At 41.4% G+C, this 19132-nt stretch overlaps 1 protein-coding gene across 4 annotated transcripts in view; it reads right to left on the reverse strand.

Annotated features, from left to right (window-relative positions):
• PTPRD (protein tyrosine phosphatase receptor type D) overlaps positions 1-17911 on the reverse strand; it is a 376490-nt gene extending 358579 nt beyond the window's left edge. For all 4 annotated transcript variants that reach the window (XM_035140530.2, XM_060268732.1, XM_035140525.2 and 1 more), the window contains exon 1: positions 17389-17911. The gene's annotated coding sequence lies outside the window, so the exon portion shown is untranslated. The remainder of the gene's footprint in view (positions 1-17388) is intronic.
• Between the last annotated feature and the right edge of the window lie 1221 nt (positions 17912-19132).

Consider the following 19132-nt stretch of genomic DNA (forward strand, 5'->3'; position numbering starts at 1 on the left):
TGAGGGGGAAGAGGAAGTCAATCTGGCTGTTCTTCTTTAAGGGGAACATTTGTATTCTGGGACTGAGCTTTGGAACAAGTGAAATCAACATGGGGGGGGGGGAAGAGAGATTAATGTTTATCTTCCAGTCTACAATCCTTCAAAGTGCTACAATGAAGTTATCTATGCTTTCTAGGTTTTTAAAAATCATTTCATGGTGAACCTGTTCTGGGTATCGGATGCATTGGAATTTCCCCTATTTAAAAAAAGAAGAAGGAAATTTTCAGATGGCTATATGAATGCTTGCCTTACAAACAAATATTCAGGAACAAATTAGGTTCTTATAGTGGAACCTGCATATAACAGGAAACAGGAAGTAGGAATAAATGAATGGTTCTCTTGGTGGAAGGATATAGAAATAGAATCTCCCCCACCCCCCACCCCCAGGACTGGTATGGGTCTTGTACTTTTAAACTTGTTCATAAATGATCTATAGTTAGGGGTGAGCTGTGAGGTGACCAAGTTTGCTGATGTGCACCAGCAACATTTTATTTTGTTAACACAAAATTCCCAAACTGTTTTTTTTAAAACTTAAAATGTATTTTAAAGAGTAGTTTGGACATTCTATTCAGGGAGAGCTTTGAGATCTGTGCAATGCTCACATGATGCAAAGACAGAACAGTATTACAAATTTCAAAGTAAAGTGCTTAGAGGTGAATTTTAGCTGGGGAACTCATTCAAAAGCCTGCCATTACAATTCTCTACTTTGAAATATGATTTGCTCTTCTGTTCTGGCATCTGATTCAAATGTAAGGAAAATGCAATAGCTAGTCATGGTGACAGTATTAGTTAAGGCTTCCTCAATATGGAATATTCAATTTAAAATTATGAATTCAACCTGGCATTCATTGCATAATTTTTCAGTCAGCTATAATTGCATACCTTTCAACTTTTTAAGGCATGTTATCCTGATAAAATGATTTACATACACTAATTTGGCAAAAACTGTTTTCTAGATGGCAATGTTCTTCCAAAGCCATATTCTATTTTTCCTTTCGTGAATTATTTTGACAGCTGGAAATGAATGCAACTTGTAATTTACTTGTATCTATTTCCTAATTTACTGGTGTCCAGTAAAACAATTCAAACAGCATGACAGATAAAATGCAATAATGAAAAGCATTCTTAAGACTTCCGAGACCTATAATGTACATTGAATACAGACAAGAGTTAAATATTTATTTTGATCTTACTTGTGCTTTCAAGTGTAGTCTCTAAATGTATTTGAGTACTCAACAATGGGAAACGTTGTGTAAAAGTATACACATTGATCATGCAATTCCCAGAGCTAATTGACTGCCTTAATTTACCTAAAGAGAGAGAAGTGCCTTGAGAAATCATTCCAGTCTCTGCCAAAACTCTGACTGCTGGGAGAAGTGTGTTTTTGTAGTCATAAAAAGAGAACAACAAAAAGATGTCAAACACAAGGCTAGTGGAAACTGGCGTTATGATGTCCTTCATGCAAGTAATAAAGGAAATTGCCAGTAACATGATTAAGGAGTTACAAGAAAGACTAAAACGATAAATTCCAAGCATTAGGAAGACAACTGTAACATTCTGGAAGAGGGATAAGGAACCTGTGAATTTTTAGAAGCTGTCAAACTCCAATCAGTTCCAGCCAAAATGGCCAATGACGAGAAACATTAGAAGTTTTAGTCCAACATCTGGAGGGCCACAGTTTTCCTATTGCTGCTCTAGAAAAACACACTTTTTTATCATTTACCTTCCCAGTTATATATACACACACACAAAGACATAGTATTTAGGTAAACATAATACAGGACAAAGAAGAGCTAGATATATGGGAAGCAAAAGTACGTGCAAAAGTTTTCATATGCAAAAGCAAGTGTGAAATAGCAGGCAACGTCCAATTGCATTTTTAAAAGTCAAACTTTTATTATAAGACAGGGTGTAGACAGGCAGATGGGACAAGCCCTCCATGTGGTGCCAACTTAAAAAATGCAATTGAATGTCTTTCCACATATGCAAAACTATTAGGTAAAGTAGTTTTGTCAAACTTGAGGCTGAATTGAACTATTCAGTGGGAAAAGTAGAAGTGTTGGCCGTGGGTATACATAAAGAAAAGTGGGTTTCAACTTGAGCTCCATCTCCTTGGCCTACCAGTCTAGCAGGAAAACAGGACCGGTACCTATTTAAATGGACATAAAATAATCATTTACCAATTTCATTAGGTAAATGGTGCAGTTTCTAGATCTTTTGATGGTTATATATGAATTTGCTTAGTTTCAGGTTGTTGGGTTTTTCTTTTATAAAAAAAGCACAGATTTAATTTCTAATCATTACACATTTCCTGTTCATCAATGACATGCACAGAAATGAATTCAGAACAGTGACAGGTGTGGGGGGGAAATCAATATAATCAAACATTTTTATGGAAATAGCAACTGTGAGCTGGTTATAATTACGCTACTGAGAACTTTTTTAAAAAAAAATCTGATCCCATATTTTCAGGAATATATCCCACGAAGAGGGTGATTTTCAATACAGTCCTGGTAAAATCAAGAGAACAACTCTAGAATAGGAAGCGTTTTCTTGGTGAAAATAGGTTAAAATGCATCAGCCTCTCACTGCCATCATAATATCTAATCCTGGGGTTTTATACTCTTAATGTATACACAGAAGGGTATTGTCAGAAATGTGCTGTGAACTTTATTTTTCAGATGATGAAAATTAAAACTCCAAATTGAACCCAGATTGTGCTGCTAGGGTTCACCTGGAACACCTTGATCCAGTGGTTTTCGAAGTGTACTCGAGGAACCTTGGGATTCCCTATAAGATTATCGATTGGAAAGATTCTGTGAATTGCAGCTTACCCACCATGCCATGCATGGTAAGGGTTTACAGAGCCTATAAAAGATCACATGCTCTCAGCCTGCCTGGGACAAGTTCACAAGAGCGAATAGCCTAGTAGATGGAGCAACATGCTCTGGAACATTCTTGGGTTCCATGCCGATGTTAAGGGTTTTCTTGTGAGGTGGCTTGATGTGGAAAGGCAGAAACTTTCCCAATCACAATGATTAATAAGTGGTGCCTGAAGAATAGGAGTTCATCTTCAAACCATTAAGCCATGCTTCCTACAAATATTTGAAACAACAATGCTTAGAATTAAGATGGGCAACAACAACAACTGCTACTGATTGGAAATGCATGCCACTCATTTTAAAGTCACACATTTTAATCATTCAGCAAGAACTGTGCAGGCTTGTAAATACCAACTTACTCAAGTTGATGAGCAGGAAAAGAGAACAGGCCTCCTGTACCTTGAAGAGCACCTTTAATAGTTGTGTAGAAGACAGAATTCCCTGTAGTAATTCCTTCTTTTCCATTAAAGGCTTAGGCTTCCACCTAGGCACCCACAATTCATTGCTCACCTACGACAAAGGAAAACTAATCCATCTCCTGACAACCAAGCGGAAGAGCTTCTATAAACTTCTAGAAAGTTCTCCCACATTTTTCAGGCTTTTATCAATGTTCCACAAGTAAGTAACAAAGTTATGTAGGCAGGGAAGCAGCCTAATAAAAACCTTTTTGTGAACTATTTCGAGCCCAATTCGTAAGGATGGAGTGCAGTGCAGCACAGATGTCACAATTCTAGGACAAATCATAATAAATTAAGCATCCTGCACCCACTTATTTGGAAGTATGACCCACTGAACTCAGTGGAACTTGCTTCTGAGGAAACATCAATAGGCCTGCCATATAAAAGGGATTAAAGTCAATTTTATTTATTTAAAGCATTTTTAACCTGCTCATAAGCCAAAAAGGCTCCCAGAGCAGCTTACGGATGAATAAAAAAACAAGGCAGCTCCCACCCTCAGGCTTACAATTTAAGAGGGGCAATGCAAAAGAAAAGTGATGGGGAGGAAGGAAGCTCACCAAAAGATCACTAAGGAAACAGTCAGCCTAGCAACGAAAACTGTGTCTTCCCTTCTAGCTATCATGCATGAATGGAGGATGGGGCAAGGAGGCAGGGCCAGATGCTCTTTCGCAATTGCAAAGGAAAAGGAGCCCGCGAGCGACCACAACCTCCCAAAACCTCCCAAGGATTGACCAGTGCATCGCAATTGAACAGTTGGACATCCCTGGTATAAAGCATGCATGAGGAACCCCTCATCAGTCCTGTTTCACACTCTCCTTGAGTGTTTTTCCATGGCTGGAATATGTCATTGAACTCTGATAATATTTCTTTCTTGCCTGGATGGAGGATAGGTGTGTGGGTGTGTAGAAACTAGTCTAACATACATAGGTTAAAAAAATGTGAATGTATTGCCTCTGGCCCTTCCACCAACACAGTTCTTGGCGATGTTGTTGCAATGGCAGCTCTCAGAAAATCTCCCAGACTAAAAACGGTTCTCCAACCCTGGTCCAATTATGCACCATATTCCCAGATGGTGTAGTGTAAGTGGTCAACATCACAATCCAATACATGTTAACACAGAACTATGTCTCGCTGAGTTCTGGTATCTGAAGAAATGTGCATGCACACGAAAGCTCATACCAATGACAAACTTAGTTGGTCTCTAAGGTGCTGCTGGGAGGAATTTTTTTTATTTCATTTCGCTGAGTTCAGTTATGCTGACTCCTGTGGAAGCTATGAATCAGGAATCCCGGGTTCCAATCTCACTGTGCCATGTATTTACTAGGTGCCATTGGGAAACAACAGTTGTCTCAGTCTCATCCCGATCCTTTCTTGTCTGAAAAACTATAAGCCACTCTAGAAGTTCTTGGGCAGGAGAGACAAATATTAAATAACTGTAATAAAAAAACAAAAAATGGGACAATAGTGACCCATCTTATAGCGTTGTTAGGATTATGTTTTAAAGTTGGAAGGATCACACTGCTATAATGTTGTAACGATTATATATCAAGCAAATATGGTCAAGCCCACTCTCCTAACACATTGTGAGACCCTAATCAGATAAGTCAAGAATTCATAAAGGTGAAATTTCAAGGGCAATGTGAATCTTTCAAGAACCTAAAGCAGCTGTACACATTACAATCGGCACTGGAAACACCAATGTTTCCTGCAGCACATATGTAATGTATAGGTGTTGTTCATGTGTATGCATCTATCATTGAAAACACACGTGTACAATTCCTGGAACGATGGCCCAATCAAGTTTCCCAGATGGGTATACACAGATGCTTGCACGTAACAGTATGACATCACATTACATATTTGCTGCACCAAGTGCCATTTTAATACCAGTATTTCCCAAAGCTATTGTAGCATGTAGAGCTCCACCAACTCTGAATCATCTTCTACATGTTTACCCTTACAACTTCCAAACTATTCAATCCTCTTTCCCCTTTACTGAAAGAGCACCAAAGACTGAACTCTTAGTGCCCACGTCTTTCCCCTCTTGCTGACATCAAATTAGACTCCACTTAAGGCTACCACTAAAACGATGGAGAAACCAGAAGACAGTGCTATATATCTAAAATGGCTGGTTCCTGTTGCAACCTTTTATGTCAATCATTAATTAACATTTTGAAGACAAGGGAAACCTTTGCTCAGAGATTCAGCAGCCTTGTCCTTTCAATTAAAGGTGCTAGAGATCACAGTGAACATCTCTGACACCTGGCAAATGGCCTCCAGAAAAATTAGGAAAGAAATAAAGAGCAAACTTGACATTCCTGATAAGATTAAATGAAAAACAGTATGGAATAAATAAAGGAAGAAAGTATATCACATTTAAGACAACAGCAGATTGCGGGGAGATAATGAAGCCCACTTATTAAAAAAAAAACCACGCTAATAAAAGTATGAACAATATTTTGGTTTGGGGGTGTTCTCAAATAGGCCGACACAGCTATGTATAATGTGTGCGTTGAAAGTTGAAACGATCTATAGATGTAGTTCATTTGAGAAATGGACTAAAGATTTGCACTCATTAACTTGGCTCTAAGGCGAGATGCCCATGGGGCAGAAGTTGCCCCCAGTTCCAGTCACAACACATAGGCAGTTTAATGCTCCAAATGGTTTGCTGCTACAGAAGATAAGGCTTCAGTAATACAGTTCCAGACATTAATATAGACATAGAGCTTGTAGGCTTTGCAGATATAGACACAGATACCTGTATATACAGGAGGGACCCAGGTGGCGCTGTGGTTAAACCACAGAGCCTAGGGCTTGCTGATCAGAAGGTCGGCGGTTCGAATCCCTGTGACGGGGTGAGCTCCCGTTGCTTGTTCCCAGCTCCTGCCAACCTAGCAGTTCGAAAGCACGTCAAAATGCAAGTAGATAAATAGGAACCGCTACAGCGGGAAGGTAAACGGCGTTTCCATGTGCTGCTCTGGTTTGCCAGAAGCGACTTTGTCATGCTGGCCACATGACCTGGAAGCTATACGCCGGCTCCCTTGGCCAATAATTTGAGATGAGCGTGCAACCCCAGAGTCGGTCACGACTGGACCTAATGGTCAGGGGTCCCTTTACCTTTACCTTTACCTTTACCTGTATATACAAGTAGAAAGTACTGTTGCTCCAGCAATTCAAGACATTACACACACTCCAACTCATGGACAGACTCACTGACAAACTAACGAGCTGACATACCTTCATCACTTATATAGACAGTACTGGGCCATTCAGATAGCAACTGGCTTGGCTGACCATGCACCTGTTCGCTTGTCTCATACATGGGGAGATTTGTATCCATGAAAGAAATTAACCCCTTCCTCCATGTGCACTACCTCCAACAGGCTCTCCCAACTGTGTCCATTTAAGGAAAGTAAAATAAAAATAAAAATCAGCTCATCATGTTCAGTTCCAGTACAGTCATACCTCAGTTTAAGTACGCTTCAGTTTGAGTACTTTTAGTTTAAGTACTCCGCGGACCCATAAGTGTTTAGTTCCGGGTTCCGCGACGTGCTTATGTGCAGAAGCGATCTGCGTGCTTCGCGCATGTGCATAAGTGCTCTATCGGTGCTTCGCACACACACGCTATCGCCGCTCGGATTAAGTCCTTTTCGGGGTGCGAATGGCACCCCGGAACCAATTAAGTTCTTAACCCAAGGTACCACGGTATTTGGAGGTTTTGTTTTTCACTTTTGTGACTGTGGCTTGTGACTTCATTTTTGTGACTTGTTTTTGTAACTATGTGGAACCCAGTTCAGCTACTGGTTGATTGTGTGACTGCAGAAATGGATAAAGGCCCCCCATCCAAAATGACTATCATAAGTGGACATAAGGAAAAAAATGTTAACTTTTTCATCTACAATACCGTCTTATTTATTTTATAGTACAGTACATTGATTATTGACTTCATTTTATGGATCAATGGTCTTGTTAGACAGTAAAATGTGTGTTAAATTGCTGTTTTAGGGGGTGTTTTTCTTCGTCCACTTTCCATTACTTTCAATGGGAAAGTTCATTTCAGGTTATGTACGCTTCAGGTTAAGTATGGACTTCTGGAACTAATGAAGTACTTTACCCAAGGTACCACTGTATAACGTTTTTTAAACTGTTTGATTCGTGGAAGGAAAATAATTATATATCCAGAAGTCAAGACTAAAACCATTTCAAGGCAAGGGCTAGTGGCAGCAGATTGGGGCAGCAACCAGACTGACTGTGGAGTGTTCCCACAACCCTAATGCAAGGTCTGGGATAAATGTGAGGTATGGGGCCCATTCCTGGTGCACATGCACTTTGCCTCCTTTAGTGCAAACCCAAATCACCAAGGGGACGCTTACTGAAAGAGACAAAATATTTCCAAAATGTGTCTGTCCCCTATTTTACCTTAAACCTAGGAAACAAATACATCAAAATCACTAAAATAAAAAAATTCCTTCAGTAGCACCTTAAAGACCAACTAAGTTTTTATTTTGGTATGAGCTTTCGTGTGCATGCACACTTCTTCAGATACAGTGAAATGGAAGTTTCCAGGCACTTATGTAGAGAAGGGGTGGGGAGGGGTCATCACTCAGAAGGGTGGTGGAAATGGGTGATTGACTGACTGATAGCTGTTGATGACTGCAAACGACTGCAAATGGTTTTGCATGAAAAAGCAAGGGTTGAGATGGCTGAAGATCGCTTATCATGTATAATGAGATAAGAATCCGATATCTCTGTTCAAACCAGGTCCCTCCATGGTTTTGAGCTTGGTGATAAGTTGCAATTCAGCAACTTCTCTTTCCAGTCTATTTCTGAAATTCTTTTGTAGTAAGACAGCTACTTTGAGATCTTGTATAGAATGTCCTGGGAGATTGAAGTGTTCTCCTACTGGTTTTTCTGTCTTCTGGTTCCTGATGTCAGATTTATGTCCATTTATCCTTTGGCGTAGGGTTTGGCCTGTTTGTCCAATATAGAGAGCTGAAGGGCACTGTTGGCATTTGATGGCATACACAATGTTAGAGGATGAGCAATTAAATAGTCCTGAGATGGTATGTTGGATGTTGTTGGGGCCAGTAATGGTGTTGTCTGGGTGTATATGGCAGCAAAGTTGGCATCTGGGTTTATTGCAGGCTCTGGTACCAGTGTCCATGTTAAGTCTGGTGGTTGTATTGTTAGGTGCTACAGAATGTTTCACCCCACCATCAACCTAACAATGAACCAATCTATGCAAGAAATACATTTTTTGGACACTACTATAAAAATACAGGATGGACATATAGACACCACCTTATACAGAAAACCAACTGACCGACAAACATATCTACATGCTTCTAGCTACCATCCCAAACATACCAAACAATCCATCGTATACAGCCAGGCCTTACGTTACAACCGCATCTGTTCCAACTCTACAGACAGAGAATCTCACCTAAGAGATCTACAGCAAACCTTTTTAGAACTAAAATATCCACCTGATGAAGTTAAACAACAGATCAACAGAGCCAGACAGATACCTAGAGAGAACCTGCTGCAAGACAGACCCAAAAAAGAAAATAACAGAACACCACTAGTCATCACATACAGCTCCCAAGCTAAAACAGTACAACGCATCACCAGAGATCTACAGCCTCTCCTGGACAATGACAGCTCCCTTTCTCAAGCTCTGGGAGGAAGACCTTTCATTGCCTACAGACAGCCACCCAATCTTAAACAACTCCTCACCCACAATAATACAACCACCAGACTTAACATGGACACTGGTACCAGAGCCTGCAATAAACCCAGATGCCAACTTTGCTGCCACATACACCCAGACAACACCATTACTGGCCCCAACAACATCCAACATACCATCTCAGGACTATTTAATTGCTCATCCTCTAACATTGTGTATGCCATCAAATGCCAACAGTGCCCTTCAGCTCTCTATATTGGACAAACAGGCCAAACCCTACGCCAAAGGATAAATGGACATAAATCTGACATCAGGAACCAGAAGACAGAAAAACCAGTAGGAGAACACTTCAATCTCCCAGGACATTCTATACAAGATCTCAAAGTAGCTGTCTTACTACAAAAGAATTTCAGAAATAGACTGGAAAGAGAAGTTGCTGAATTGCAACTTATCACCAAGCTCAAAACCATGGAGGGACCTGGTTTGAACAGAGATATCGGATTCTTATCTCATTATACATGATAAGCGATCTTCAGCCATCTCAACCCTTGCTTTTTCATGCAAAACCATTTGCAGTCGTTTGCAGTCATCAACAGCTATCAGTCAGTCAATCACCCATTTCCACCACCCTTCTGAGTGATGACCCCTCCCCACCCCTTCTCTACATAAGTGCCTGGAAACTTCCATTTCACTGTATCTGAAGAAGTGTGCATGCACACGAAAGCTCATACCAAAATAAAAACTTAGTTGGTCTTTAAGGTGCTACTGAAGGAATTTTTTTTATTTTACTTCGATCCAGACCAACACGGCTACCTACCTGTAATCAAAATCACTAGTGAAAATCTGGATCAAAATCAACTTAAACCGACTTCTGTACACAGCACACAAGGAGACCAAATTACAAACCAGGCCATTTTGAGGGAATTAGGTGAACTCATTAAGAGCTGTTTGGTCATTTGGGTCACCGTGAACCGCCCTGGTAACAATTACAGTGCATGCAAAAATAAACTGTGCCTTTGACCCCAAAAGGTAAAGTTGGTCAAAATGCACTGGGAATAATTACACCTCCACTGACTAACTTCCAGTAGGTTTCTAATTATCATGAGGCTACAGCTATGGCAGGAATATTAGTAGGAAATGTGGGGTAGAACAGAAAAACAGATGCTTCTAGATCCTTGATGTCACAGTCCAGAAAAAAAAACAAAGAGGTAACTTGGCAACTGGCTGACATATCAAAAAGGTTAAGAACATAAGAATGTTCCTTCATAAAACCAAAGGCCCCATCTAGGCCAGCATACTATTCTCACAGTGTTCGCTCTGATGCCTAGGGTGGTTATGTCAACTAAGCAAATGTGTAAGTATATTGTTCTGACTCTAAGTGATATAGGAACTTTTCTTGTGCAGTAAAGTGTCGTATACAGACAATACTGTACAGATACTGTAACTGCATGAATATAGATCTATTTACGCTCACAAAATCCTGTTCCCAACATTATTTGCCATTCTGCAAGAAACCAACTCAAGATATAGTTAAGGAGAAGACAAAAACAAACTTGAATCTTAATATTTCGGGTTGACTGCGGCAAGGAACAGATTCAGACCTCTCTGAAATCACGCCTGAGTGTATGGACTATTTGTCATTAATCCACACGCAGAAAAGAGCGGTGTGGTTTTTGGAGATGTTGTTGCAATGACAGCAAACATGGATGGAGGGTTGGTGTCACCACCCAGCATCAGATAGCTTCCAGGACCATAGGACAGTCCACTCCTGACTCTGACCTTGAGCTGTCAAAGCCACCTTGCAAATTACTGGGGCTTTGCAGGAAATCAAAATAGTGGAATATGAAATTCCAATTTTAATGACCCACAATATGCCAGATTGGTCCACATCAGGGGTATATAGTGCTTAATTAGAATGTCATGAGGCTTGCAACTGCTCCACACATATCATGGTGGTGTTGGCCCACATCACCAGCAAGTAAGCCAACTTGCAGAAGAGCTGATATAGGAGACCTACCAAATAACATTTGCACAAGGGCCAACACTTCTTAGATGTCCAAGCACTGCCAAGAAAGGTTATACAGGAGGGTACAGTGGATATCTTTTTTTAAAAAAATCTCTTTGGGAAGCTCTTATGTAGTTGAACTACTTGGCATCATTTCATATCTTTGATACACCAGGCCCCTGATGATGTTGCCTTTATGAGAATGCTTCCAATCTCTTACATTGCATGACATGAAGAAACAACTGCTCCAGATGCTAATACTTCTTAATACAGAGATGTTTGCATTTAGTAATTCCCACAATTGGCTAAAAGAAATATTCTTTCAGCTCCAAATTCTACAAAAAAGATGTTTTTAATAGCCATAGGGTCCTTTTCTGCATTTACACTGGCATTTCAAGAAAAGGAAACTAAAATATATATATGGTCTAAATATCTACTATAAATCACTCCGTATTTAGTCACTGTGAGTTTTTGAAGGGCTCCTTTTCAGGAGATTGCAATAACGTTGTTTTCCAAATTGGTATTTTTTTAAACTACAGGATTAAAAGCGCCATCAGTCCAGAAACATACAATTTTAGAGGAATCACAAAAATCTAAAACTCAGAACTATGATTAAAATAACACCCATTAAATCTCTATGAAGCTTAATGATGTTCACTCAGCTTATATGGAAAGGGGAAAAAAATAAGTATTTCAGGTAATAGCTGTGCTCCTAATATCCACAACTCTACACTCTCTTTTTGCTCACAAAGTGAATGGATTTCTGAGGTTGACTGGAATATTAGCTCAGCATTGCATGTGTCTAGTCTAATTTTTCCCCCTCTGAGAAATGCTACTGGTTGAGTTGGCATTGAGACAGAAGGCTGTAAATTCCTATCTTCCATCAGTACCGTTGACCTTAGAGCAAACCCCACAACTGGCTACAGGCATTCAACATCCATCACTGCTCCTGAAACCTAATCTTTCAGGGAAGGACAGCTGCAATGGACAACAGTTAAGCAGCTTTCAAAGATACATTCTGCCATTCGAACAATTAAAAAAAATGAAACCAATAAACTTCCATTTTAACTACTACCTTTAAAACAAAATTGTATGGTTCTCTTTTTATAGTTAATATTTATCTTCTGAAATCTTCTGAAAGTGAACATTCCAAGCCAAAAACATGAAACTGCCCTTTGAAACTGGACTTAATCAGAGCAAGCATTTTAACATTGGGTTACAAAGTGCCCTGTGAAATGCCTTTAAATCCTGCTGATTTCTCTGCAATTTCTCCAGCCCCCCCCCCCTAAATCCACTGACAACATCTCCAGGTTAAGAAAGGCGAGTATTTACGTAGCTCATTCCAGAAGCAATAACAGATTGCAATAAGAAATAAGCAGAGACCAGACAATAATCAATATGCAAAAGAAATACGAAAAAGCCTTGCACAAGCCTGGAGACCAGTTCTTTGCTTATCTCGGAAATCTTATTGTCATGGCACCCAGGCATCAGCTAGCGTGAGAAGCTTGTAGGTTTGACCATCTACAAAATCATATTATACACACCACTTACTGGATTTGAAACATGGTTCCAAGAATATTGAAGAAAACAACCTGGGGATTACCACATTTTCTTGCTCTATTTCATACAATACATTCAATATATTATTTATGGAGGAAAAGTCCACCAAGCAACATCATTTTCCACCCACCAAAACTCCTACATTTAAATATTCATTAGCAGTTTCCGTATAAAAACTCTATGTGTGCCTAATATATGGTCTTATCAAAATAAAAAAGAATTGTCCTTTTAAAGCAATAATATTATCATTTTCAATAAACTAATTAAAAAGTATTGCTCATTTAGAGTGCTGTTGTATTCTAGAAGTACATGAACACATGCAATCTCTCAAGAAGCGATCTCAATAATTTTAATTTTATTAAATTGCTTCAAATTTTATCACACAAGGGTCATATCCATGTGAGTGTACTTATTTAAAATCATGTTTTTCTGGTTGATGCATACTTATGCTGTTGCATGCAAGACATGATATGAGAACATCTCAAATACATTTTTTAAAAAATCTGAAATACAACATGGGGCATTTAGCTACAAAGACAGTTTTGTAAGTTGCCTCGTTAAGTTGTGGAACCTTTTCTTAGAGGTTTCTAAGAAGAACAGAAATATCCCACCTTGGCTCAGAGAAGAGGCTGCATTAGATAAATCTGGATATAACATAGATTAACTTATATGTGGGCCTTTCATTAAACATAACAAAGATTTTTTTAAAAAACAAATAACAAAGATAAAAGTATTAAAAACTCCTTTTTTAAAAAAAAGTGAGCAATAATCTTTTATTGCTTTATTTTCATACAAATATGGTTTTGTGATTTTTCTTTGAACAGAATTCGCAACATTGTGCATTTACCAAAAAATATTTCTGATGTGCATGATTGATAATCTAATAAGAGATGCCAGTGTTCAGTCACAGCTGAGTGACATTATCAGGGAGACAATGTGGTTCAGATAAAAGTATCTTCCGCTGAGTCTGTGCTAGACACAGAACCCCTATGAAAGGAATTTACAGGCAAAGAACTCTCAAGCAATCTTCTTCTACATCATCAGATTTCCTCAGTAGATGTGTTGTACAGGAGCTCTCAACGTAGCAGATCACAGAGAAAAATAATTCCTCCCCCTTTGCTCCCACTTGGCAAATCACTAATAGTATATGAAGGAATATTTTAAGAACTGTTTCTCCTTTGGGCTCTCGTTTGCTATTACATATCCATAAGCTAAGTTCCTTGAAAACCTATCCCAAATAAATTAAGATAACAGCCACATACTCCCCAAACTACGTGAACTACCGAGTTTGCTTCCAGTTGTAAAGTGTGTTACATTTTAACACCAGAAGAATTAATAAGACAACAGAGACAGTGCAATACAGTATAACCTGGTCTCCTAATGCTCAAGAAATATTAGTAAAAATGTATAAAGTGTTGAATTACAAGTAAAGTCTAACAACTGAACCACCTATTATGCATGTCTAGACAGAATTACTCCACAAAGTAATTCTATGGCAAATATATTACTATCCACTGTAAATGCACTAAAAAATTGTTAAAACCAGGTTCCCAAGAAATTGATCTCCCACACAACAGCTCACTTATTAGCACAACTAATTTTATACTAAAATTATCCACACACAAACACAGCACAAGAGTTTGCTTTCATCATGCCATCCTAAAATCTTCAGATTTAGCTTTGGTAAATCCTTTCAAAAATAGAGTTGCCTCTTAGCCTGATAAATCATGTTCAATTTGAAAGGAATTCAATATGCAAATGTTTCAGCTGTTCCTCGGCACAAATTGTCTGCCTTGTCAATTTGAAAAACCGAAAATTTGAAAAACTGAAAATCAACCATCAGGAATGCCATGGTTGGTCGATTTCAAACCTCTGAGAACAATGCTCAGAAATAAATGGCACATCTTCAGCCCATATCCTATAAGCGCTGACTAGATTTCAAGCACAACTTTAGGATTCTGGCAATCACTACTGTAGTCTAAATACACCATCAACATGCACCCACATCATTTTCAGAGTAATCACCATCTTTCATCCCCCCTTTCTTATTTTAGTTTTTTTTGGGGGGGGGGTGAACAGTCCCATTTCTAAGCCTGATATAGGATCTTAGAGCTAACTCTCCCACCCCAAACCTGGGTCCTTTTTATATCGGCTAATAGTGTTAAATTTGGAACTAAAGATGAAACGAATCCAGATGTCAAAAAGGTCGAGATGACCACATTTCAGACAGCAATGTCCCTCAACCCTAAAGGTAGAAAGGGAAGCCTCAAAGTTCCTTATAAGACTTGCCAGTGGGGAACAGCACAAAAATTACCACTCATTCCAACAACATTAGCCTAACCCTTTGGTAATAAATCATAGGTAAGTCTTTATGAAATCGGCACAAAAATGCCCTTCTCGCCAAAGGGAGAGAGAGGAGAGTGTTCCATACAATGGTATTTGCTGCGTAAGAGCAGTTTATACAGGCCCCTAGTGGCTTACCACTCACAGCAGCAGACAATGGGGTGATCCCTACTTTTTTGCTTGCGAAGTTCTAGTGCCATTGCCAATCCAGTGTGAGAACTGCAAGTGGTCTTTTAAAAGAAAATTGGAGAGTACCTTGTGTTTCTAATCACCAAGTCAGAGCTATTGTCAAATACTTCACAGATTTTTAAAATAAAAAAAATAGAAAATGTATCTACCCACACACAAACCATTGTCCTATTGCTGCTTGAGAATATTTGAGTTATATAAAAGCCACAATAGAATGTTTAACTAATGTCACTGTTATTCACCAAGCAGCAAAATGTTGAGACAGGTGAAAATGTATTTTTAAACGCAACTGCTTGAAATCTAAAACCTGCATTTCCCTTTTTAAGTGTCATTCCTACCAAAGAACATATAAATTACAATGGATTTCTTAGTGCCATCTTAAAAGCAGAGATCGTCTGTTTCACTAAACCATGTACACAAACCATGTATCATTCTGAACTGAAAATACCTATAAATATCCTACCATACCTCCACTACTATTATTATATGAAAAGGTATCTAATTATCTGTCTCCCTTTTCTTTGCAAGAGCTACAGAACCTAGTTCTGAAACATGCCTTGTAGGGAACACATCTGATGTTTATAGCAATTCACCAGAGCAGAATTTGACAGCTGAACTTAAGGCGCTGACCAGACTATCAATTTCACATTTGAAAAATACCGAAGCCATACAGTAGATCTCAGGAGAACTAATTTAAGGACATTTTGATGAAGCAAATCATCAGTGTCCCTTAAAAGCAGACATATATGTGACTGATTCATATTCAGAGGCTGAAATCTTTCATTTCTGTTGTTTACGTTACTCTGTTGTAGTGTGTAATCTTTATTTCAAAATGAACAAAAACTCTTTTTGTAATAAAATTCCACCATCAAAGAGGGGAGGCCCCCTCCCCATAATTTTCTTTCCATTTTTTCATGTTGTGGGTATGCATATCATGGGGGTGAAAGAAAATGACAAAAACGTCACCATCATCTGTCGCAATAGAACTTTTGACACTGTTTTCCAAGCAAAAAAAAATCACAGGAACCAACACAAAACACACCATGAAAACTCAATGCAACAGACACATCTCAGCCTCATAAGATTCTGAAGGAACATAAAATCTTGGTGCTGCACTCTGCTGGGGTGAACACTTTACACGAACCACACCAGAAACATAATTTTTAGGCACCTACAAAGAAACTTGATGAGAAATGCACTTCCCAGTGGATTATAAAATATGCAAAACCCTGAAAGGAGGAATGCTGGCGACACTGCCTTCTTCCCAAATAACCTGTGGAGAAACAGAACTAACACCAGCGGAACAGGCGATTGGGGAAAAGGTTAAGTATAAAGGTTATGACTTGTAGGGCAGCTAGTCATTGAGGGCGGCTTGGGGAAGATGGCAAAACAAAGAACAAAAAAAAAACACACCACCTTCACAAGCATTAGGAAGCAACTCAGAAGACTGGGTGGAAGTATTGTGGAAAACACTGATCAAGTAAGTTTCCCTCAAAAAAACAACAACCATGGGAGTACTCTTGTAAACCTTGCCATGCCTCTGTCAAAAGTCCTTGTCTTGGCTGCTTTAAGGATTTTGTAATTATTGTTGTTGTTGTGAAATAATTCCTGTTTTAGCATATGGGTTTACTTAGGAACCCTATGAAGAAGAAAGAGGGGGTGTTATCTGGGCATCCCAGGGGTTGTTCACAACCTCCCCCCCCCCCCCAGTCACACGCGCGCAGGCGGTTCCCCAATCCCAGCGCACTTCGGACGGCATCTCCTCTCGCCTTTGATTTCTGTTATCTTCCCACTGCAATAAACACCACTCAGGACAAACGAGCTAACTCGGTCCATCATCATCATCATCAACCACAACAACAACAAGCCTTCCGTCGGCAGCACCGCACGCCTCCATCTCTCCCTCCCAAGCAAACGGACGGACCTCTCTCTCTCCCCCTGGACACCAATCCTGGCACGCACCAGCCCAGCCTTCTTCCCACCCCACCGCCTTCAGATTCCCCTTATTGTCAGCCTTCCTGTCTGGAGATTAGACCCCCGGGGCTACCGGAGGGGGGGAGAGAAGAGTAGCTGAGAAATGCACATGGCTGTCTCTCATGCACACATCATGCACGCGCGCGCACGAGCGCGCAAACACACACACACATATGCACACACCAGATTTCCAGAGCAGGGGCTGGAAGAAAGAAATGGGTCAGCAGCAGCAGCGGCGGAGAGAATTACCTGGTCATGCTGGCTCCCCGTCGGCTCCCCTCGCAGCAGCAGCAGCGCCGCCGCTGCCCCCGCCGCCAGCCAAGCCCTCCTTGCCGGGCGCTGCTTCTTGGCAGGGCTCCCTTCCTCTCCTTTCGCCTTCCTTCCTCTTGCTGCTGCCGCCACGGCCACCTCTGCTCCTCTTTCCCCCGCTGCTGCCGCTCGTCTCCCGGGAGGCCGATTTAATCCAAAGCCGTGCGAGCGGCTGCCAGCCGAGTCCCTCCTTCCCCTCCCGCGACGCCCCCAAGCGCCCGGGGGTCTCTCGCCGCCCTCTCACGGACCGTCCAAAGCGGGGAAGTGGATGGGAGTCCGAGGGGCCGGCGGCATCCAGGGAGCGGGGAAGCCGGCGGAACTCCCCGGGCTGCCGGGTCTCCCTGGCTGGCTTCTTGCTGCTGCTTGTCCGCTCTCCTCTTCTTCTTTTCTTGCTGCTGCTGCTGCTGTTGCTCCCGGGCTCTCTCTCTCCCTCTCGCTCTCTCGCTCTGCTCTCCGCTTCACCCTCCTCCTTTCTCCTCTTGCTCCCTCCTCCCTCCCCCTCCCTTTTGCCCCTCTTAATTTAGTCCATTCTTTAGCTACAAATAGAAAAACCGGATCCGCTCTCCTCCTCCTCCTCCTCCAAGGAGGGAAAAGAAGAAGAAAAAAGAAGAAGAGGGAAATTTCCCCAAAGTGCAATGCAGACCCAAAAAGGGCAAGTTGGAGATGGCTCGGGTGTTGGAGAGGGATGGAAACAGAATAGGCGAGAGATTCCCCCTACCTTTAAAAAGAAAAAGAAAGAGGAAAGGAGGGGGGAAATAAAGACCCTTTTAGAGGACTCCTCTGGGAAGAGGCGATGGCTGCGCTTGCTTGCTGAGGGACCAAGTACTGTAGTAGGGATGCTCGCCTCCCGCTTTCCTCCCCCCTCTCTCTAGGTGATATTTATATAGAGAGAGGACATAATATATATTATTGCTAAATCCTCTTATGCTGTGCAGATCACAGGATTTGCGTGCGCCCCCCACCCTCAGCAGTGTTGTGAGAAGCTTGTTGCAGAGCCCGGCTGTTTTTAGGCGAGTGGGAAGCGGGAGGAGAACGGCTGAGCCTCTCGCCCTGCGCGCCTGGGTGGACCACAGACGGACGGAGGACGCGAGCAACGAGGAAGGCGCACACGCGCAACGCCGGAGCGCCCCGGGCAGCAACGGTGCGCTGTGTGGGGCGGGAATGGGGAAGAGTGGGGGGGGGGGAGAGAGAGATTGGCAGGGACGGTGACGTCACTCCCCGTTATCTTGCTGTACCAGCCCAGAAAGGACCTCCCCCTTTCTCTCTCTCCCTCTCTCCCCCCCCCAACCTCTTGTGCCAAACAGAGCTACACGCGCACGCCCCGCGTTTGCAAGAAGGCGAGAATCTTGTGCGCCCGTGTTTTCCCTCGGAGAAGCACGCACGCTTTCAAACGCGAGCGAGCGAAGCAGCCGGTTGGGTGCCTTCTCGCTTTGCACCCCGCCTTCTCTCCGCCCTCTTCTGTGAATTTTGCGAGAGCTCCTTTCCTCCTTCTCCTCCTCCTCCTCGCAGCTGCCCTCACGTCTTTGAGGACACGCGGTGCAACCTACCAGACGTTTTTTAAAAAATGGAAACTTCGTGCGCCAGGGAGGAATCGGGGTGGTAGAGACGATAGTTCAGGTCAGGTGGTCCGTTTTCTTGGAGTTAAAGGCCGTTTTGGAGGAATCGTGTGGCTGCAATCCTAACT

The sequence above is a fragment of the Zootoca vivipara genome, chromosome 16 (assembly GCF_963506605.1).
Source record: "Zootoca vivipara chromosome 16, rZooViv1.1, whole genome shotgun sequence".
Taxonomy (NCBI): domain Eukaryota; kingdom Metazoa; phylum Chordata; class Lepidosauria; order Squamata; family Lacertidae; genus Zootoca; species Zootoca vivipara.